The following is a 24,822-nucleotide window of genomic DNA, read 5'->3' on the forward strand; positions in this document are numbered from 1 at the left end:
CCCTGGCACCACACACACACAAAAATTAATTAATTATATATTATGTAGCAATTATTTCTCAAATTGTTTCCCTAGATCATACTCTTACAGACTCATTAAGTACTTCTAAGGGGTAGAGATTCCTGGATCCATTCCATTCCAAAACCCTGGAATCAGAGTCTCATTGACTGGAGTAGACTGGAACTCAGGACACTAAGTTTAAACAGGATTCTGAGTGATTTTGGTGCCCACCCATGTTTGGAAAGTGCTATGCAACCATAATAAATAACAGCATCCTTTTTGTTTAACATTTGGACGATGTTTTTACCTAACTCATTGAATTATACAATAAAACTAGACTCATTACCATGTAAAAATCACTAGATGGATAGATAATATCCATAGATTAGATAGATCAATGGTAGATAACAATCAGACCCTGTGCAAAACGCTTTACCTAATTGATCCCAAGTCCTGAAAAAATAAGAAAATAGAATTATTATCCACAATTTTTAAATAAAGAAATTATGGGCCAACGAAAGTAAATCACTTGCTGCATAGAGGTATGGCTGGCTCCAAAGCCTTTGTTTCTACTGGGTCACATAAAGTTTTGGTATAACTGCTATTGCCAGTTCCCCATTGCATGAAGAAGCCAGGAAAAAAAAAATGGAATAATAGATGAGCCTTAAAGAGCCTCAGTCAGCATCCACTGAAACCTTGGTCACCAACAAAGTTACAGATTTAGGATGAATATGGTTTAACATGTAAATCTTGCTGAGCATAGCTGTCTGACACTTATTTAAAAGAAGCTTCAAAGGTAACACCTTGTGGGCAGAAATCTTGTGAATATGAGAAAATTGCTTCAAGTTGTTATAATTTAAGGAGGAAATATAAAGGAAAACCAAGCATTGCCGTATGCAAAACCCAAAACCCACCAGCATGCATCACTAGAGAGATTAAAGCTCCTCTGTGTAACCTGATAAAGGAGCTGGGTGACTAATCCATTGGGTTGTTTTATTTTATTTTTTTATGATGGTACTGAGCATTGAACCCCGGGCCTTCCACCAGCTCTCTACAACTGTGCTACAGACCCAGCCCTTGTTGGGTTGTTTTAAAACATGATCTTTGCTGGACATGGTGGCAAAGACCTTTATACCCAGTCATTCTGGAAGCTGAGGCAGGAGGATGGCAAGTTTGAGGTCAGCCTCAGCAAGTTGGTGAGACCCTGTCTCAAAATAAGAGAAAAATTAAAAGGGATGGGCCAAATGTAGGTCAATGGTACAGCTCCCTTGGGTTCAATCCCCAGTACTGCAAATAAAGTAAAATTTTAAAAGAAAACATGATCTTCTATAAGATTTTTACCTAAAGGAGGTGGCTCTGTGATATGTGTGTGCTCTAGAATATGAATTGCATTTCATTACATGCAGGATCTTTATTGGGCACTAATAATAAAATCGTTCATTTAAAAAACAATCCTGATAATCATATCCATTTTTATAGGCTTTTACTTGCAAAGAGTTCAAAGGCTTTCTAAAATAAAATGATCAATTCTTAAAATACTCTGAGGGTGCGAAAAGTAAAAAAATTCCTGTTATTACTCTAGTTGTAATTTTAAAGTTATAAAATTATAACTGCATAGAGCCATACCTCTATGCAGCAAGTTATATAATTTTGAAGTTATAAAATTATCAGTTTGAAAACTATAACTTGACTTTCAGGATGGCTGTGTTACAAGAAAACTGATTTAGCTGGGCATGGTGGCACACACCTATAATCCCAGCTACTCAGGAAATTGAGGCAGAAAGATCTCAAGTCCAGGGCCAGCCTAGGCAATGTAGATATACCCTGTCTCTTAATAATGTTTTTTCTAAGAAACAGCTGGGTATGTAGCTTAATGGTAGTGATAGCCTAGCGATAGAGTGTGTGAGCCCTGGGTTTATTCCCTGTACCTTTTATTTACTGGTAAGTTTACCTTCTGTTGGATCAGGGTCCTGTCCCAGACCCCCACCTCCTGTGGTCACCCATAGATCTTCTATTAAACAGGAAGATTACCTGAAGAGCTTGAGGTAGACTTACTCTGCACAGGGACATCATGTTGAGTTCATGCTAACTAGACTGAGCCACTCATAACAGGCAGCAAAGAGGAAGTCACAAATAACTTCCAGCCTCTTTCCTGTTTTTTTGTGGGTTTCTTTTTTCCGTCATTTTCTTTCAGCTAAATGACTTTTGGTTCAGATTTACATTTAAAAATAGGATGTGAGATGAAAAAGTAAATTCATAGTAAATAAAATTAAAAACCATGAGCTTCTGTAGGATCTGTAGTCCTTCATTAAGAAAGTACTTCTAAAATCTCCCTTAAAGCTGAGGCCTCTGCTAAAGATGAAATTGTGTAAGTCACTAGTTGCAGGGGAACACCCACATAGCAGGCTGCTGGCCTTCACAGCATTGGGAAGGTTCCAGATAAATGGGGAGTCAGGGGTAAGGTGGGTGAGACTAGCCCCACTCTTAGAGTTAGACCACCCAAATACTCAGAACACCTGATTGTAATGTGATTATTCAGAGCTTTGGGTTTAAAAAAAAAAAAAAGAATACTATTCTCCCCCCTTTTTTTGTACTGAGGATGAACCCAGAAGCATTGTAACACTGAGCTACATCCTCAGCCCTTTTTATTTTTCATTTTTAGGCAGCTCTGCTGAGGCTGGCCTTGAACTTACAACCCTGCCTCAGCCTCCAGGTTTGGAGTCCATGGGGTTACCAGCCTATGCCACCAGGCCTGGCTAAGATAATATATTTTTAAAAGTCTGTTGACTATTCATTGGCTTAAGGCAGGCTCTAAAATCCCTTTGTTGAGTAGGTTGAAACCAGCTTCTGAAGAAGACTTCTGTGCCTGCAAATACCAAAGATAACTGATGTGGTCCCAGGGGAGCCTAGGGCAGCCCCCAGGGACCCAAGCAACAACAGTCCTCAGGTTTCTTTGGAGGGATAGTCATTAGAGCAGCTGAAATATTTACAATGTCATTGGCTCACTTGCAATCATTTTTTATCTCAGATGTTAATCTTATTTTCATATGTTTTTGTATAAATCAGACACATGTGGCTTGATTATAGACATTAAGTGGCCACTCGGAGCTTTAAATGAAAGGCTTTCTGGAATACTCCCTGCCTTGGTCTGGCCTCCTGCACCCCTGCGGTCCTATCTCTGTGGCTCTGCACCCCTCCTCCTGTGTTGATTTCTGTGCCCCTCCTGCCTCCCTTATGGTCGCCCTTCATCTCATGGCGTCTGTTTACTTAAATCTAAGCCAATTAAATAAAGCATAATAATAGAACACCCTTCTGAAAAGAGCACAAAGGAGGAGAAATTGCATGGCTACTAGCAGAATAACAGAAGAGAAGGGAAAACATTTTAAAAGAGCTTCCCAGCAGATGATCTGCCTCCTCCTTTGCCTTCTATTTATGGGGTGGCAAATTCTTTTTTGTTTGTTTCCAACATCTCTATGCCAAGTTCTCCTTTTTTTTCCTCTCTTTCTTTTCTTTTTAATGTGAAATCTCTATGGTATATCCTGGTGCATCTCAATATTTCTGTGATTACTGATGTGAGACTTATTATATCATGCATATAGGAAGATTGTTATAGAATTTCCAGAACACTTGGGAATGCTAACAGTGGATTCGGATGTATTTCAAGGCTAGCTTTTATTGTTGATATACTTTCTCAGCCAGTAAGTAATATTCTCACTCAATTAAGAGATCCTCACTTTTTAAAATGGGTTTTTGATGGCAATTTCTGTAGTAATAAAATGTTGGCTACCACTGGTAAGAAAATAACTTGGAGAGAGGAAAAGAAATACTTCAAATTAGCATTATGGAAGGGGAAGGAGGAGATGCCAGCCTAGCTCCCACTGTGCTAATTAAGTTATCAGCCTTGCCTCTTGAACAATATATAGCAGAAGATGAAGGACCTAAGCCAGCTGGAGATCACCCTTAATTGTAAACTCTTTCCCCCAAGACTCCAGTGAGTTGATGAAATCCCTCTACATCTACAGTTTTTAGCTCTTCGAGGTAAAGGAAGATGACTCTAGCATAGCCTTTTCTCTGGTGTTGGGTATGTCCCTTTCCAAATTGTAAGCAGTCAGGAATGTCAACACTCAGGCAAAGAACATCATCAGCTAGCTGAATTCTGACCTCTTTAGATCTCAAAACTTGCCTGATCCTCTGTCTCCAGGGTTCAACCAAATGCCTCCTGGATGAAATCTGTGTGTTGCTGCAGGTTGACAGATGGCTCCCAGCAGGTGAACTTTGGGCCATTAGTGAATGAAATGCTTTCTTTCTCTGGCAGGATCCTTCTCAAAGACACCCTATGTCTTAAGAATTTACAAAAGGCTTTTGGATGCTAAGTAAAATTAGAGATGTACCCAAACTAAGAAACCACAGATTAGCGTGAACAGAAGGGTTTCTGCTCAGATTAATGCATAGTCTCTTCATGAGAGAGTAGAGTGGTGCTAACTGATGAAAAGATACTATTAAAGACTGATATGGGTACTTTACAATTTTCCACAATTCTCAAAACACTTTTGTGAGTACATGATTTTATTTCATCTTTGCAACAACTGTATAAAGGAAGTCTCATTAGTAATCTTGGTTTTAGTGATGACATTGAAAGTCCAAAAAGTTAGAAAGCCTGCCCAAAACACAGCTGGTGAGTGATGGCCAAGGGCTCAACACAGCTTCCGTATCCCCAGTGTACATTCTTTTTATTTCAGAGACTGAACCTGATTAACTTCTGGTCAGAGTGGTTAAAAAAAAATAAACAATTATCATTCATATTCATTAGACCTTTACTAATCCACTTATAAATCAGGAAAACATTAAGCCAGTCATAAAGAGATTCCATTGCTTAGAACACAGGAGTTCATATTCACAAGACTGACCAGTATCAGGCACACCTTTCCATTTTCTGTAAAACACACCTCAATTGTTCATTCATTTGTCAAATAGGTACTGAGCAAACATTTGCTACCAGACAGGGGTGTAGTGTAGTATATACAAAAGACAATGCTACCTCGCCTCTAGAGTACACAGAGTAGTTGGTGTGGAGTGGCGCAGACATTAAACAAATAAATAATGGTGTTCAAAAATAGACCATGGTAGGCATCTGGATTAGTCTGCCCAGGATCCAATAAAAGTACACCATAGACTAAGTGGCTTAAACAACAGGAATTTTAAAAATCATACTTCTGGAGGTCAGAAATCCAGGATTTAGGTACATCAGGGATGGTTTCCACTGCTGACTTGCAGATGGCTCTCACTTTATTGCTCTATATTATAATAGGGGATAGCGATTGGTCTCAACTCTCAAATAGAACCAGGATACTTGAGGATTTATAGCCAATGAGCAGAAGAAGGAAGTAGTGGGTGGCAAATTACTTAGAGGAGAAATCAAGGGTGGGGTGATTCTTGCTGAGCCTACTTAACTGGATTCTTGCAGAAGGCAGGGCAAAGTCTTTGACATCATATGTGGGGTATGAGGGACTTGATCGGCTATCCAGGGTGAGCAGATACCAAAGGTGGAGGATTCTCTCTAAAATGCTCTATCTGGAATTGTAAGGACAGGGCTAAAGTCAAGGACTAGCCAAGAAGAGGTATCAGAGGAACTCCTCAAGTGAGAAAGAGACCTGTGGTGTCTCCTCCTCTTCTTATAAGGACTCAGACCTACAGGATTTGAGCTAAACCCTTGTGTGACCTCACTTGGCCTTAAATACCTCTGGAAAGGTCTTATCTCAATATAGTCACCTTGGAGGTTAAGGCTTCAATGCATGAATGTTGATGTTGGAACACAATTCAGTGCATAACAAGATAGAAATAATAACCTCCTCATAGACAGGTTAGTAATATGGCAGCATTGTTTGAGGTGTGTGTGTGTTCCTATGGCTTAATATTTTTTATCCTGCTTATAAATTTATTTTTAATTAAAACTGCTATGAAAAATAATTCATATGTTTCATAGACACGAAATGGCTTCCAGGATTGAAATAGAGCAGACTAAAAAGGATAAGTGTAGAAATTTTTTTTTTCAATTTCAGGGAGCCTTAATTAATTAATTAATTAATTAACATAAGGTAGCTCACTATGAAATGCAAATAAGTATGAGAAACTATTGCCATACAGCAGTGAACAGACCTGGAAGTGGTTGGGGAGTTTTCATTTGGAAAGCAATTTCAGTTGAGCAAGAGGTTGGCAAACCTAGGAAAGAAGAGAAGGAGGAAGGGAGACAAGAAGAGATAACCAAATGAAATGGAGAAAGGAGAACTTGAGAGGTTGGGGGGCTTAGCTCAGGGGTGGAACACTTGTGTAGCATGTGCAAAGCCCTGGCTTTGATCCCGAGAACTGCAGAAAAAGAAAAGACGAGGACTTTATAGAAGAACAAGAGAAAATATGAAGAGGGAATGAAAAGGGCAGTTAATAGATCTAGAAAAGAACTAGTCTAAGAAGATGTGAGGGTGCTGAGAGTAGAAGTTGGGGACAGGGTTGAAAAAAATAGGGTATGTTCACAATATAGAAACCTGTGAGGCTGAGCCTAAAAACTTTAATTTGGACATATCAAAAGAAGAGTTGTACCAGGTGTGGTGGTATACACCTGGATTCCCAGCTACTTGGGACGCTGAGTCAGGAGGATTGCAAGTTCAAGGCCAGCCTCAGCAACTTAGTAAGGCTGTAAGTAACTTAACGAGACTCTTTCAAAATTAAAGTAAAAAGGGCTGGAGGTGTGCTTGGCAGTTAATTGCCCCTGGGTTCAATCCCAGGTACCTAAAGGAAAAAAAGTAGACAAATAAAAGAGGAATTGTGAAGATGAGAGTGAAATCCTTCAGTGGGATCCCAGCAAGTTAGATCTGGTGGTAACTTATGAGCCTGCTCAGTTTCCTTTAAGCCTCTTTCCAGTTTTATCTTCTTACACCACATGATCTTATCTGCATAATTTATTCTTTTTAAGTGGTTGAAGTTCTGTTAGTATCTTTTATGTAAGGGACAAGACGGCAAGTGTTGTTGAAGATGTAGAAAAAAAAGAACTCTTGTACACTGTTAATGGGACTGTAAATTAATACAGCCATTATGGAAAACAGTATGGAGGTTACTCAGAAGTTAGAAATAGACCTGCACTAGATCCACCAATCCCACCTCTGGGTGTACATGCAAAGGAAATGGAATCAATCTGTTGAAGAGACCTCTGCCTTCCCATGTTTATTGGAGCACTATTCACAATAGCTAAGATATAGAGTCAACCTAAGTGTCCATCAGTGGATGCATGAATAAAGAAATTGTGGTATAGATGCACAATGGAATACTAATCGGCCATTAAAAAAAAAGAACAAAATCCTGTCATCTGTGACAAATGGATGAACTCGGAGAATATTAGGTGAAATAACTTAGGTTCAGAATGACAAATATATCATGATCTGAAAAGAAAACAACCTAAAAATGTTGATCTTATAGAGTAGAGAGTAGAGTGGGCTGAAGTATTAGGAGAGTGGACACTGAGATGTGGAACATGCACAATTGTAGGTGTATAGGAGGAATTAGTTCAGGAGATCTATTATACAACATGGTGACTATAGTTAATAAGAATACATTGTATTCTTGAAAAATACTGAGGGTCAGTTTTTTGTTCTCACCACAAAAATGACAATTATGCAAGGATGGATATATATATATATATATATATATATATATATATATATATATATATATATACATGTTAATTAGCTTGGGATAGCTGGTTCACCAGGATATATATTTCAGTCATCATGTCATATATGATAAATATATACAATTTTATGTCACTTTAAAAATAAATAGATAAATAAAAATAAAAGGGTTGGTGTTTGTGTGAAATTAAAAACAAATGAACAGATGGCTTTCTGTCAAGCAAAGAAGTGTTATATTTTTTCAGATATATTCTGATTCTGAACAGAAACTGCAGTATAATATTTAAATGAGCAAAAACAGTAACACATGTGCCCCATTGCTGCCCAAAGTTCTTTATCACAGTGCTGATTCCTTTTTTATTTATAAAATAAAATATTTACATTTGTGTATATACTGTCAGAGTCAGCATATGCTAATAATTTAGAAAATCAGTTCAAGGCTGATATCACGGAACATCATTACTTCTTTTCAACAAGGAAGGCATCTAAGGTAACTACTGTACCAATCTCATCATGCTTCTTTCACCCTTGCAATTGAGATGGGTACCGATCACACAATATCCATTTATCCCTCATGTATCTCCACCACTAGCATTTAAGCAAAGCTATATTGAGTCCAGTGGAGAGTAAGAGTTAGTGATGTGTGTCACTTCCTCATTAAGGCATTTAGAGCCCAAGTTCAACCCTCCACATATCTTCTTCCTCTTCTTCTGTAATCCTGAAGGCCTTGAGTTTGGGGTACAAGAATAATGTACCCAGAGAGCTTGGGCACTGCAAAGCAGAAGTGGCCTGGAGACTCTCCCTGCTCCCATCAGAATTTGTATGAACAGGACATAAACCTTTATCATGTAAGGCCTCTGAGATGTAAGCCTGACTTTTCTGACTAATCTGATCCTTCATATTTCATTTATTGGTATGCTATTTTTACTGCCTTGGATTATGTTGAGGTGCTTTGGACAAGAGTAGATTATTTCTGCTAAGTCAGCTTAACGCAGCTGGCTACTCCTCAACAACGGTGTTGGTGTACTGGGTTTGGAGATGAAAGAGCATGATTCTTATTGTCTACCTTACCTAGATTCTCTGATCAGTTGAATACACATTTTGTTAACAGTTCTTAATTCTTTCAAGTGTATATTTGAAATAAGTTTCCTTTGAGAGAAACAATGTTCTCCAAAAGGGAAGTTGTTGTTTTGTTGTTGTTTTCTGTACAGGGGATTAAACCCAGGAGCACTTAAGCACTAAGCTACATCCCAGCCCTCTTTTACTTTTTTATTTTAAGACAGGGTCTCACTAAATACTTAGGCCCTCCTCACTAAGTTGCTAAGGCTGGCTTGGAACTTGCAATCGTCCTTCCTCAGCTTCCTGAGTCGCTGGGATTACAAGTGTGCACAACCACCCCGGGTCCAAAGGGAATTTTGACAGTAACTCCAAGAAAGAAAGACCATTCTCTAATCTGTTCAACCATCAGCAACTGGTTGGTTCATCAGGACTTTTTTTCTACTCACAAATAAGTAGATAATGAACTGATTCTAAACATATTAGGGAATAGAAATGGTTTGGTAGCATGTTAAGCTAAATGGCTACGTAGGCAGCTGTGCTTCTACTTAAAGACCAATATGATAATAGATATTTTCCCAATTGTATTAGCAATGCAATTCTCAGTAGCTGGAATCAGGTTATGCTGGACAAGTGTACTTAATTACATGATCACAGGAGGTAGAAGGGGTCAAACACACACAATGGTGGATGTTTGACAGCTGATCCAATATCCTAAAGCACCTCTCTGCGGTTAGGCTGAGCTTCCAGAAACATCATTAGGGATTCCAGTAATTTCATACACTCAGTGTTTTATTTATCTGACAAAGTATCAAAACATGAAATTAGCCAGGCACAGTAGTGCATGCCTGTATTCCCAGCGGCTCCAGAGGCTGAAACAGGAGGATCGAAAATTCAAAGCCAGCCTCAGCAAAAGTGAGGCTGCTAAACAACACAGTGAAACCCTGTCTCTAAATATAATACAAAAATAGGGCTGGGGATGTGGCTCAGTGGTTGAGTGCCTCTGAGTTCACTCCCTAGTACCAAAAAAAAAAAAAAAAACCATGAAATTAAATGACTAGAATGTGTTTCAAAGGCAAATGAAGGGTATACTTTGGTTCAGCAATCCAGGGAATATTTTATGTTGGTGACTTAGCTATTTGATGAAATATGATTTCTGACATCAGCTAAGAAAACTGCATCTTGGCATTATTTTTTTTTTCATGAGATTCTGAAACTCTGTACTAATTTATCATTCTCCCTTCGATGCTCTAGGTGGCATATAACTCACATGTAAATAACGCCCATAGCCAAACATACACTGCCTCAGAGCATTGCAAAGCACATCCATTTATCTGAGCAATCATCTGATAGAAGGTGATTTTGTTTATAGCCGAGTAGGTGTTTTATCTATTTTGAGTTCTTTGTTTTGCTCTGTGTGTGTGGTAGACACTGGGGGTTGAGCCCAGAGGTGCTCTACCACTGAGCAGCCTTTTCTATTATTTTGAGATAGGGTCTCACTAAATCGCCCACACTAACCTTCAATTTGTGATCCTCCTGCCTCTGCCTCCTGAGTTGCTGGGATTACAGGTATGCATCATCATGTCCAGCTGCACTTTCTTTTTGATGCCAATGCACAATATAGATCCTCTTCTCTATCTTGGGCAGGCTAGCTCTTAAATGTGTTTAGCAACTGACTTTGACAGGAGTTGAGAGAGTCATGATTCTCTACAGTATTTATATCCAGCCCTCAGAGTTTCTGCAAAGTGGCATAAGTCACCTGAGAGCAATAATGAAGAAAAGGGCAGAACCACAGCTGAGTAAATTTCAATTTGTCCAAGAAGCCTAAAGGGCTGAATAATAAATGTGCTTAGTAAGTATTTCTGGTAGATTGAAAGTTGCCTTTGATGAAATAATGCTTCCCAGGGGAGCCCCAAGCCTTTATCCTGAAAGTATCTTAAATCAGAGCTGAAGACCTGAAACAGATTTTCAGCATCTATTAAGAGGTGCTAAATAGTTAAAAGGTTTGGATACTTGGTAGTTGCTGGGATGGACACATTTATATTGGCCTGTATTCTCATGTGTAAACTAGGGATAATAATAGAGGCTGATAGTGAGGAATAAATAAAGTAATATGTATGTGCTAAAAACATTGGCACACACAATGAAAGCTCTATAAATATCTGTTCATATTATTTTAGGGATGTAGCGGCCACTCTATGCATTGTATCTAATACTAAAACTGTGCCAAATAATACTCATAACACAAGCTATGTTAAAGTGATTTAGTCCTTTGGATATGGAATAACTGCATTATGTTAATTTAAAATGACTATTCAATTTTATGTAACTTATGGAACTGTTCGTAAATTGCTTTTTAAAATGAATCCCAGATGGCATTTATCTCTTTCTCAGGAAATAAAGTTTAAGGGAAAAAAAGTAGTCATTTTCATTTTATAACAAACAAACGAAACCCCCATAAAAATCAAGATTCTGGAGGGCAATTTTTTATGATGAATGGGTACTGACTTCTAATAATCATCACATGCTTTGACCAGTAATTTCCCTTGTGTGTGTGTGTGTGTGTGTGTGTGTGTGTGTGTGTGTGTGTTGGCAGGGTTACTGAAGATTTAACCCAGGGGTACTCTATCACTGAGCTACATCATCAGCCCTTTAAATTTTTAAAAAATTAGAGATAAGGTTTGGCTAATTTGCTGAGTCTGGCATCAAACTTGGGATTCTCTTGCCTCTCCTGAGTCACTGGGATTACAGGCTTGTGCCACTGCATCCGGCAATTTTCCAACTCCTGTGAGGTGAAATTGACTGGTAGGTGTTTAGAGCTGCAATATCACTTCCATTCATATATAACTAATCAGTTAAATTTTTGAAAAGACTACAAGACAGAATTTTCAAAAAAAAATCATTTCTTTCAATATTACTCAAATGAGCATGATCTTTGATATCAGGTATGTTAGACAAAGTTTAATTAAAGGGCTGGATAGTAACTATTTGAGATTTTCCAGCCATGCCATCTCTGTCACAAATACTCAGCTCTGGCAATATATCATCAAAACAGCTCTAACCAACACCGAAATAAATGGCAGGGCTCTGTGATAATAGCATTGTGCTTAGAAAAATAGGCAGTGACATAAAAGATTTAGTTCATGGGCCATACTTTGCTAATCCCTACTTCATAAAATTTCTTTTTCTCTCCTTATTTTTACTAGGGTCACATATACACAAGCACACAGTTATAACATATAATTGCCCACTTATTCATATACATGTATGCTTGCTTGAAAATAACAAAAACATAATCTTTTAAGTATTTTTTATTAATTTTTTTAGTTGGATACAATACCTTTATTCCATTCATTTATTTTTATGTGGTGCTGAGGATCGAACCCAGGGCCCCACACGTGCTAGGCAAGTGTTCTACTTCTGAGCCACAACCCCAGCCCATCTTTTAAGCATTTAAGGAAAACATGGAATTTAAAGAAGAAATATCCAGTCATGATGGCATGTTCCTGTAATCCTGGCAGTTTGGAAGGCTGAGTCAGGAGAATCGTGAGTTCAAAGCCAGCCTCAGCAATTTAGTGAGGCCCTAAGCAACTCTGTGAGACCCTGTCTGTAAATAAAATACAAAAAAACATTGTGGGGAAGGTCGGTGCTGGAGATGTGGCTCAGTGGTTAAGTGCCCCTGGGTTCAATCCCTGGTACAAAAAACAAAATAAAAGAAAGAAAAGATAAAGTATGATATTTGCTTCAGTATTTATTAAATATCCAAAGGCTCTATCTGAACAAGGGTCAATGCTGGTTTACCATTTTATTTTTGTTCTAAAATCAACCTACAAAGTTTAATTTTCTTGTAATGAAAACTGCTATGGTTTAGATATGAGGTTTCTTCCAAAAAAGTCATGTTAGGCAATGCAAGAATATTCAGAAGAGAAGTGATTTTAGATTATGAGAGCTGCAAACTCATCAGTGGGTTAATATATTTGATAGTTTTTTTTTTGTTGTTGTTGTTTTTATTGTTTGTTTTCTTTGTTTTTATACTGGGGATTAAACCTAAGGACACTTTACCACCAAGCCACAATCCTACTGCATTTTATTTATTTATATTTTAAGACAGGATCTCACTAAATTGCTGAGGATCCTATTAAATTGCTGAGTCTTGCCTCAAACTTATAATCTTTCAGTCTCAGGCTTCCAAGTCACTGAGATTACAGGTTCCTGTGCTGACAGATTAATAATTTGAAAGGTCTACTGTACTTGGTGGTAGAGGTTTGTGTCCTGACTGGAGGAAGTAGATCACTGGGGGCATGCTCTGGGTGTTATAATTTGTCCCTGGCTCCCGGGATGGCTCTCCTTCTCTGCTTCCCATTTGCCTTGAGCTGAGCGGCTTTCTTCCACCAGGGGGTTCTGTTATGCATTTCTTCCTCACCTCAGTCTTAAGTAATGGAGTCTGTTGTCCATGCACTGAACCTGTAAAACCCTGAGCCCAAATAAAATTTTCCTCCTCTACATTGTTCTTATCAGGTAACTTGATCTTAGCAAGAAAAAGCCAATGCAAAAACTATCTATCCTTAAAATATTTTTAAATGTCCCTAAATTATTGTTTATTTAAACTCTATGTGACAATCTTACATGTATATATCCCAAAATCAAGAAATATTGAGGATTAAAGGGGAAAAGAAACTGTATGCAAAGATTTCAGCAGTCAAACATTTCTTGCTAAAATAATTATCGAACTATTGCCAGGCACAGTGGCGCAAGCCTGTAATCCCAGGGGCTTCAGGAGCCTGACAGGAGGATCGTGAGTTTAAAGCCACCTCAGCAATGGCAAGGCACTTAGCAACTCAGTGAGACCCTGTCTCTAAACAAAATACAAAATAGGGCTGGGGATGTGGCTCAGTAGCTAAGTGCCCCTGAGTTCAATCTCCAGTACCAAAACAAAATAAATAAATATATATGTCAAATTATTATAGGGAATGGAGAATTCTACCATGTGTCTTCTTACCTACAGGATTTTTTTTATGTTTACATAACTGTTAAACCTTTCCAACTTTATAGACTCGCTTGTTGCTCCACATTGTATGTGAATGCTCACAGATTAAATGAGCAATACATGTAAAAGCACTTAATGTAGAACCTGGCCCAGTCGACATTTGTTGCTTTTAAATAAATACCTTTATTTTCATTGCGTTTTTTTGTTTGTTTGTTTGTTTTTGTTTTTGGTACTGGGGATTGAACCCCACAGGCACTCTTCCACTGTGCTCCATTCCTAGCCCTATTTATTTATTTATTTATTTATTTGAAATAGGGTCTTACTAAATTGCTGAGACTGGACTCAAAGTTGCAATCTTCCTGCCTCACTTTCCTAAGTCACTGTGATTACAGGTGTGTGCCACCATGCCAGGCTTACATTGCTCTTTAAAGAATCATAGAGAAGAACTGAGCCATCTTTATCTGTCTTTCCAAGTTTGCATTTTCTGCTTGGGCTCAAAGAAGAGTTAGTAGCTATCACAGTTTTAGTCTCAGTGCTTTATGGTTAGAGTAACATTTTCCTTGAGCATGTAATACAGTCCAGTCAGGGCCTAAAGGCTCTCAAAATACACAGATTTATTTAGATACCTCTATTGTATAAGAGCCGGACTTCAAAATGGGCCTCAGCTTTTTAATCAGTCTTTCTGGTCTTCCCTGCAGATTCAATGACTAAACCTGAGTGGTTTATGAGACAGAAAATAAGCCTAGTGCCCTCTAGTTAATTCTGTTTATTTCTAGGTACCACTTCAATGAGAAGTATTCTGTATGGCTCTAGGTGGTATTTCTAAGGAGAACTTACTAATGCAAAAGGACTTTTAGGATTCTGAGTGTCAAAATAAGTTTAGTAATCAATAGAGAAAATTTAATAAGTTGTTGAATAATTTCTCTCCACCCTGTGCTGGATAGCATCAATACAGACTGAGCTAAAGGTCCCAGTCCTTTAAAATTTACTGGATATAATTAAACAAAGATTTATCAAGACAAATATATTATCTCCAGAGAGAGTACAATTGCCTGATGTTTGCTAGCTGAAAACAATTTAGAAATCTACTCTTCCTTGGATTTAGTACTTATGAAGCATCATTGAAGTTAAGCTAAAGGTGAGATAAAGCATGGACCAGTTCGTATTTTCAGTGTTTTAATCTCAGGCATCTGAGATAGTACCTATCAAGTTATAAATACTCAACATATGAGGACTATTAAGAACCATCATAAAATCCATCTAGTAGTAGTCTCACACTTACCTGATATAAAAAGTTGAATTGAAGGAGTTCAATTTTATATTGAGTTATAGGATATAATCATTGCATGTGTATCAGGGATTAAATTATTAACTTTCTATTTTTTTTCTATTTTTTTTAAACAGAAAGAAGCCAGAACATATTATCAACCTTTTGAGGACACAACATAACAAACTTGACTATCTTACCACTTTCTTGAATAGGTAAGACCTTACTTTCTCTACTACAAATGAGTTACCCAAAACTGTGAAAAATAACCTTTGCTAACTTGTTTCTTAAAAAAAAAAAAAAAATTCTTTAAATAAACCAGGCACAATGGCACACCTTGGTAATCTTAGTGGGAGGCTGAGACAGAAGGACTCCAAGTTGGAGGCCAGCCTGGGCAATTGAGCAAGACTTTCAGCAACTTAAGGAGACCCTGTCTCAAAATTTTAAAAAAGGAAGGAGGAGAGGGAGGAGAGGCAGATGTAGCTCAATGGTACAGTGTCCCTGGGTTCAATTCCTAGTATCATTTTTTAAAAAATCTTTAAGTAAATATCAATTCATTTTGGTAAGGGAGAAATACATTTATTAATTCTATAGCTAACTGACTTAATCATTATGATAACACTTCATAGAGTTTAAACTAATTCAGAATGAAAAGATCTCTGCTATGTTTCACTAGCCAATCACACCTCAGCACCTACTACACACCAAGCATGTTTCTACATACTTTCTTTACATAATTTAATTCATTTATTCCTTCCAACAGTCCTATGAGTTAGTTACAGGGATCATGCCCATTTTATGCATTAGGGGCATGCAGTTCTATCTGAATTTATGGAAGAAAAAACTAGAGAGCATTTGCTGAATGTGCAGTAAATGCATAGAATGCAAATTCTTATATTTGTACTTGTCACATAGACAATTATTTCACAAGTAAATAAAGGAACATTTAAGGTCATTTTACAAGCAGACACTTTATTTTCATCTTTCTTTAAACTCGAAATCCTTATGATAAATCAGAATAAAATTACAAAAATATTACAAATGAATGATTTCTCATGCCATGAAATATATTTTAATGTAATTTGTCTTTTATTAGAAGCACTCAATATACAATCTTAAATTAGCTACAGAAATGTTTTTTGTTTTTATTTCTTTATTGCTTTTTTTAAGAAAGAAAATTTTCAAAGCAACATATTAAAAATTGAATGACATTTTAAAAATAAATACCTGCCATCTGAATTAAACAAATGCTAACTGAATAGCTAGAGCCTTGCTAAATTGCCCAGATTGGCCTTGAACTTGAGATCCTCTTATCTCAGCTTTCTGAGTCCCTAGGATTACAGGTGTGTGCTACCATGCCCAGCTCCTTACTTTCTTTTATCATCCTTCCCTTCTTTCTAAGAAGTTTCACAGTGTTAAAGATACTGAGACTTTCTTAAGTGTTTTTATATTTCTGTGACTTGTGTATGAACCAAAGGTCATACTTATTTATGTCCTAAAAGTGCCTATAAATGGCACCAAGCTGTAGATGTTCTTCTGCACCTTGCCTTCACCCCCATTGTATTTAGATCCACCCATATTGATACATGAAGGTCTGACTCGCTCATTCTTAGTATTACACAGTTGACTCATTTCAATATTTTAATCTTCTGATGCTCGGCATTATTATTTCTAAATATTTTGTAGCATTTTAAAAATTAAATGCTGAAATAGTGTAAGTATGACTTGCAAAGCCTGTTTGGGGTTTATGTATGAGGAATCCAAAGTTTTTCATCTATGATATCATACCAGTCTTGCTTAGTTGTTGGTTTCTTTTTCCCAAAAATGGAAAAATGTTTTTTTTTATTGACTTATAAGGATTTTACTAGTCTAATGGGACCCATGGTTTTCACTGTTTTGCCATAACATAATAATTGAAATCTGTTATTTCCCCAGAGATGAAATACTGACTATTACCATAATGTATATACTACCTCCAAAATTCTAAGATACTTAAAAGAAAAATACTTTGGGGGGCTCATGTGAATTGCTTTTATTCTCCTTAAAAACCATGGGAGAAGTTTAAAAAAAGTCTTTTTCAATTTTGTTTTCCTAACATAGCACTTAATTCTAAAATCTGTTGACACATAAGTGGAAATTTAATTTATTCTACCAGTATTTATTGAAATCCTTTCATGCACATTGGGAATGATGTTTAAAAAGCAAGGAAGACACAATATCTACCTAAAATGAGAAAGCAGGCTAATGGGAAACATAAAGGTTCATTCAGTGATACTGCAAATATAACCATTTAAGTAGATATTTTTATTTTGCAGTTATCTTAGCATTGTTACACATGATTATCTTTGATATCACCTAACCATGGCAGTTATATTAAACTGACTGGAGTAATAGGAGTGAAAATGCTTGGTAAATAAAGTCCTTTGCACTCAGTTGCTAATACTGCTAATTACCTTATTGTGCCAAATTCAGAATTGAATAATTGCAATATAATACATGTCATTCTAAATATGAAGGATGATCTATGTATCTAAAGTTTGAGTCTTGGTAACTAATAAATTACCATTTTTTTCTCATTAAAACTCCTTTTAAATATTGTAGTGCAGTGGTTAATGGCTCTGAAAAATGATTTTTCACCAGCTTCACCAACCTATTAGGAGCATATTATTTTAATCTCTTTAAGCCTCATAATAAATCATTACTGTACCAAGCTCATACCTGTCAAGATCATGTTTCATCATCTCCACCTATATCATTCAAACCCATTGCCTCTCTCCCTTTTAATACTATAATAGTATCCCCTGCACTCAATCTTACTCTTCTGTAGTCTATTGTCCATATATAAGTCAGAGTGATCTTTTTTAAAAAAAATCTTAATCAATTGATATGATATTTATATTCAAAATTCACCAATGGCTACCTGTTGTAGAATAAAGCCCATATTCTACTGTGGCCAACAAGGTGCTATACAAACTGGCATATTCTACTTCCCTGGCATGTTCTACTTCTTAATATCATCTCTTCCTGCTGAACGCAGGAACCACTCATGTTCTGAACTGGGTCACCATCATCTCCAGCCATTATCCATCCTGGTGAATCCTCACTTGTTGAAGGAATGACTAAGTATGCAAGGGTTACTGCTCAGAGGTAGAGGTAGATGCTTTGCACAGACAGTACCCTTGATACCCGTCAGTGTTGACCTTCTAAGGATTCCCTTACTTTGTCTTAACGGAACCCATCATCACTTCTGGAATGCCAAAGCACTCCATTGTTTTTGAGGCAGGACTTTATAGCATCATGAAAGGCTTTATACCTGAGCGTGGTGGAGCACACCTGTAATCCCAGAAATTTGGAGGCTGAGGTAGGAGGATCAAAAGTTCAAAGCAAGCTTCAGCAACTTGGCAGACTGTCTGAAAATAAAACATAAAAAGGGCTGGGGATGTGGCTTGGTGGTTAAATGCCCCTGAGTTCAATCCATGAAAGAATAAGAGAGAGAGAGAGAGAGAGAGAGAGAGAGAGAGAGAGAGAGAGAGAAGGAAGGAAGGAAGGAAGGAAGGAAGGAAGGAAGGAAGGAAGGAAGGAAGGAAGGAAGGGCGGGCTTTATATTGCTGATTTATAATCTTGAATTGTAACTTACACTACAAAAAAAAAATGAAAGAAAGAAATCCACATAGACAAATTAGAAAGAAAGTAGATATAAGGACATGAAAAAAAATCATTTGAAGAGCAGAAAATATGAAAGTATTTATTATATCGTGCAGCCTTGTAACTCACTAATAATGCTAAGATTTGCCACAACCCAACATTGTGTAGATTTTACTTTATCTTCAGAATAGATTTATTTTCATCATTTGTAGATGATTGAAGTTTATCCTTTAAAACAATTGCTTTGTAAAATAGGGTAGCTTTTTGTCTGTTTTGTTTTGTTTTCAATATTCTTAGGAGCAGCACTTGATGACTGTTTATATTGTTGAGAACACTTGGCAAGAGAAAAACAAGCAGTACGACCACAATACACACAATATCAGCCAAGAAAAAGAGAATGAAAGCCTGGTATTTTCATCACCCCTCTGACTCATGAGCACCTTGACTCATACTGATGAACACCTCATCAGCACTGAGCTCTGGTCCGTGGCAGATTAAGCATTCTAAAGCATGCTACAGGCAGATTAATCATTCTGAAATTCAGTTCTACTGGTAAATTAGGATATCAGATGTGCTCTTGTGAAAACCTCTTCTCTGTGTACTATTAGCTGGCCAGGCAGTCTACCCAGGCCCCAAACTATTCTGCTGTTGTGATCAAGAACCTATTGCAGGTGAAGTTTTAAAGAGGGATCTCTCCTGGCTAAATAGAGACCTCAAAAGGGAGAAATGCCCACATGTGCTGACAGGAGTTAAAATAACAACAACAGCCCTCCTACTTAACAGGCTGAGTCATAAGCACATTCTATTGATTTTTCAGCAATTCTGAGCAGATTTTTTGGGCTGGAATTCTGTAGGTAGAGGTGGGCACCACCTGCTGCCAAAGGTTCTAACTCTTATTAGGAGGTTATTGCTATTAAAATCTTGTCTTTAAACAGTTTGGCCAAATAGAAGTAGGAAAACAAAACATTTTATGCTGACAAGCACTTTTTCTAATGCTTTGAATTTAAAAGAAAAAAAAAAGAAAGGAAGGGAAAAAATGATGGTCTACACATCATTATTATGCAATTCATTTTTTTGTTAGCTGTATTAGTTATTTAAAAAGGGAAGCTTTGGTACAAGATTGTACAAATTTGTACAAGATTTTTGTGCAATATTGTTCAAAACCCTAGTAGTCAAATCTTGCTAGATGTTTTTATTCAGAAAGAAATTTGGAAGTCAATAGCAGCAGCTTTGTCTCAGTCAATTTGGAGAAAGGGTCAAAATTAATAGAAATCTACTTTTTGCTCAAACAAAAAGAGGGAAGACTATTATATGCTTCCTAAAGTAACTTTTAGTAGAACATTTTTGTTACTATAGCAAAATAACTGAAGCTGAGAAACTTGATAAGGAAATGAGGTTTATATTGTTTTGTGTTTATTTATATAAAGACTGAATTTCCCTATTATTGTTGTCACAAGCAGGACTTGCCAATTTGCTTACCCACCAGGGCCAGTTTTATAAGTATTTTTATATCAATTTTTAGTTATCTGAACTTTTTGAGAAATAGGTTATGACCTTTGAAATAGCCAGATTTTATATATCTATATCTATATATCTATCTATATCTATATATTTTATAAATATATATATTTGCCAGTATCCTACACCTTTGAGTAAACTAACACCCTCAACAGCCATTTAAAACATCACAATACAGCTTATTTGCTTCCTTACTCTGACCTTCCACAAAGTGCTCTTTCATTGACAATTGCCATGTCCCCTGATGATTCACATAGACATATATATCTTACCATTGCCAGGTCATGAAAGCCCAACCACCAGGCTGATTCAGAGTCTTTGCTGTACCTTGGTTTGTGTTCTGAAACTGTTTGAGGCCATCTAGAATTCCATGAAAGTCTTGTTTACTCTTTCCTTGCCCCATAGGACAGAAGTTAGCACTTTCCAATATTAAAGGAGTCACAAGCAAAGAGAATAGATAAAGATCAAAGTGACCATCCTAGACAAATTTGGAAACAGAAGCAGCAGCTTGAGGAGCACTTCAGGTGCAAAGTTTGGATTCCATCTTTAGCCCAATGCATGTTCCTATGAAAATAAAGCCTATTGTGAGGTATATTCCTGTCCCTGAAATAGGCGGCTTAGTGGGAGGTGGGCAAGTGTGTCTGTGTGTGTGTCTACGTGCATGCCTGGAACCGACTCAGCATTTCTTTTTGTTTTTGGTACTGGGCATTGAACCCAGGGGCACCTAACCATTTAACCACATCTCCAGCCCTTTTTAATTTTTTTTTTTCTATTGTGAGACAGGGTCTCACTAAGATGCTTAGGGTCTCACTAATTTGCTAAAGCTGGCTTTGAATTTGGGATCCTCCTGTCTCAGCCTCCCATGTTGCTGGAATTACAGGTGTGTCCCACTGTGCCTGGCCCAACTCATCATTTCAATACAGAGAATTCCAGAGATAGAGTTTCTACAAAATTTAGCACAAATGAGATCACAAGTTGAGGATCCCATCTCCACACACAGTACTATGGTAACTGAAACCAGTTTTCACTGGGTGAGAGTACGATATGAGGAATTTTGCAAACAGACCATCTAGCTACTGTCCTGTGGCCCTGACTCCATCGTAGGGAAGCAAGTGGCCATTTTCTCTGCAGCACTGTGATTGACTTGACCGCTTTAGCCCCTCAGGCTTCTACTACTGACAAAGAACAAATGCGCCCCAAATAAACCAAGAAGTGGTTTTTTTCAAGGGTCATGATCTACCTCAGCATAATACCTGCTTAGCACAGAATCTCACTGAAATATATGCTTTTCCTTGAATTCATCACCTTTTCATAAGAGATAAAAGAACATGTGGAGAAGCAGGCAGTGATCTTTTCACCTAGTCATGAAGATGCATTTCGATTTCTACCCTGTTCACATTTCAGCCTCAGTTCTACAAAGCATGTAAAATCAAACGGGAATTGTATAGAGGCAGGAAATTGTAACATGGGCTGAAAGAAAGAGCAAGGTTCTGTTGCTTATGGGTTTTGTAGAGTAGGAAAATTATTTGAGCCAGGAGGGAAAAAAAAATGGAATAAAAGCATGGAGGACTTGCAAAGCCAAAATGAGGAGTTTGTACTTTTTGTTAAACAGGTTGTTTGTAGGCAACCAGGTTTCTGAACAAGCAAACTATATGATCAGATTTCATTTATGAAGCTGGATTACCCTGGCAAAGGTATGCAGAATGGATTAGGCAGTCAATTCTGAAGCAAAACAAAATTGGAAATTGACATCACTGACATGGATTTATATCTTCAAAATGTGGTGACGAGTAGAAATTTAGTGGAAAAGAAATTTGGAGCTAAGGGTAATGGTCAGGACTGGAATTATAGACTCAGGAATCATGTACATATTTAGTATGTGAAATGTTAGAAATAAAGGGTCCATGGGAAGAAGATATTGGCAAAACTAGCAAAAGCCTTGGGGACCTTCACAGTCACTTTGTAAGAGAGCAAAGAAACAGAAAAATCAAGGTATGGAAGGAGGAGCCATACCTAACTTGATCCAAGGATGTTATTACAGAGAAGGACCTGGTAAGTCAAGAAGGATAAAGAGAAAATAAGTAGGGATTGGGGTTGCAGCTCAGTGGTAGAGTGCTTACTTAGCACCTGTGAAGTCCTGGGTTCAATTCTCAGCACCACATAAAGATAAATAAATAAAATAAAGGTATTGTATTCGTCTACAACTACTATTTTTTTTTTTTTTTTTGGTACTGGGGATTGAACTCAGGAGCACTTGACCATTGAGCCATATCCTCAGCCCTATTTTGTATTTTATTTAGAGACAGGATCTCACTGAGTTGTTTAGTGCCTTGCTGTTGCCGAGGCTGGCTTTGAACTTGCGATCCTCCTGCCTCAGCCTCCCAAGCCACCAGGATTAGAGGCGTGCACCACTGCATCCAGAAAAAAAAAAAAAATATATATATATATATACACACACACACACACACACACATATACATATATATGTGTGTATATATGTGTGTGTGTGTATATATAGATATATACATGTGTATATGTATATATATATTAATTTAAGTAAAAGAAAGAACAAGTACGTGCTACTTCCTTGACTAATAAATGATTAGTTTATCAGTACATCAGTTAGTACATTAATAATAACTACAAAGTCTCTATCTTCAGCTCCACCTCTTCCACGACCAAGTGCCACTTTTCTTATGTTCCCTGGACCAACTCATCCAGATGTACCTCAGTCAACCTAACAAATTCCACATGTTCCAAACAGAATCGATTGCTTTCCCTCTGTGCTCTTCCGGTAACAGAGGTTTACTTGATGCTTTGACTGTATCATTGTCACTTTGAAACTTACATGTTTTTTTTTTCTTTTTCCCAACCTTCTCCTCCCTGATCTTCTCCTCTCTGATCTTCTTTTCCCTGAGCTTCTTCTTCCTGATCTCTCCCCAATCTCATTTTTTTCTTCTGAATCACCTCTTTAAATATCCCCTGTTCCTGCTGATGGGCAGAATCACAGCCTTTGGGACAGGAGTCCCCTGTGTTTCTCCTTTTCTAGCAAAGCAGTAAGCTGGATTGGCATCCGAACAAGGACCAAGCTTTCAGCAAGATTTCTGGTTGCCAAACTCTCATGTATTTCCATTGTTGTCTATCAAGATATCCAAGTAAAATCTAAGGATGTTTTTAATCTTTTCTTTCATTCCTCAATTTGGCCAGGCACTGAGTTCTGAAGTGTCAAAAGGCTGAGCCATCGTCTCTCATTCCTACTTCCTTAGCCCAGACCTCCAGTACATTTGCTTCAACTTTATTTTGGCCTTGATAGTTTATCTTTTCCTGATTTTTTAAAATAAGCAGATGCTCCTCTCTGCTGTTACTATATAATTCTTTTTGTTTTATTCTTTTTTCATTTTTAAAAATTTGTTCTAATTAGTTATACATGACAGTATAATGCATTTTGACACATTATACACAAACGGAGCACAACTTCTCATTCCTCTGGCTGTACATGGTGCTGAGTCACACCAGTAGTATAATCATGTATACAGGGTAATAATGTCTGTCTCATTAAATCATTCTTCCCATCCCCACCACCATGCATCTCCTCACTGCCCTCTGCACAATCCAAAGTTCCTTCATCTCCCCCCCCCCACACCCGCCAGGAATCAGCATCTTTTTATCAGAGAAAACATTTGGCCTTTGATTTCTGGGGATTGGCTTATTTCATTTAGCATGATATTCTTGAGTTCCATCCATTTACCTGAAAATGCCATAATTTCATTCTTTAAGGCTGAGTAACATTCCATTGTGTATATGTACCACAGTTGCTTTACTCATTCATCTATTGAAGGGCACCTAGGTTGGTTCCATAGTTTACCTATTGTGAATTGATGTGGCTGTATCACTGTAATATGCTGATTTTAAGTCCTTTAGTTATGAACCAAGGAGTGGGATAGCTGGGTCAAATGGTGGTTCCATTCCAAGTTTTCTGAGGAATCTCCATACATACTACTTTCCAGAGTGGTTGCACCAATTTGCAGTCCCACCAGCAATGTATGAGTTTGTCCCCACATCCTCTCTAACACCTATTGTTTGTAGTCTTGATAGCTGCCATTCTGACTGGCATAAGATGAAATCTTAGAGCAATTTTGATTTGTATTTCCCTAATTACCAGAGATGTTGAACATTTTTTCATACATTTGTTGATTGAATGTATATCTTCTTCTGAGAAGTGTCTGTTCAGCTCCTTAGCCCATTTATTGATTGGGTTATTTGTTTTTTTGGTGTGAAGTTTTTGATTAGTGTTCTACCTGAGGCACATGTGGTAAAAATTTTCTCCCATTCTGTAGGCTCTCTCTTCATGTTCTTGATTGTGTCATTTGCTGAAAAATTTTTTAGTTTGAATCCATACCATTTATTGATTCTATTCTATTCTATATCTATTTTAATTGATTTTATTTCTTGCTCTATAGGAGTCTTATTAAGGAAATTGGGGCCTAATCCGACATGATGAAGATTTGGGCCTACTTTTTCTTCTAGTAGGCACAAGGTCTCTGGTCTAATCCTTAGGTCATTGATCCACTTTGAGTTGAGTTTTGTGCATGGTGAGAGATAGGGGTTTAATTTCATTTTGCTGCATATGGATTTCCAGTTTTCCTAGCACCATTGGTTGAAGAGGCTAT

At 37.4% G+C, this 24,822-nt stretch overlaps 1 protein-coding gene across 5 annotated transcripts in view; it reads left to right on the forward strand.

Annotated features, from left to right (window-relative positions):
* Nucleotides 1-24,822, forward strand: part of MAP2 (microtubule associated protein 2) — a 290,513-nt gene that overhangs the window by 171,126 nt on the left and 94,565 nt on the right. For all 5 annotated transcript variants that reach the window (XM_081260559.1, XM_081260555.1, XM_081260556.1 and 2 more), the window contains exon 4: nucleotides 15,127-15,204. The gene's annotated coding sequence lies outside the window, so the exon portion shown is untranslated. The remainder of the gene's footprint in view (nucleotides 1-15,126; nucleotides 15,205-24,822) is intronic.

Source organism: Spermophilus citellus, assembly GCF_964194105.1.
Source record: "Spermophilus citellus genome assembly, chromosome: 11".
Lineage (NCBI taxonomy): Eukaryota > Metazoa > Chordata > Mammalia > Rodentia > Sciuridae > Spermophilus > Spermophilus citellus.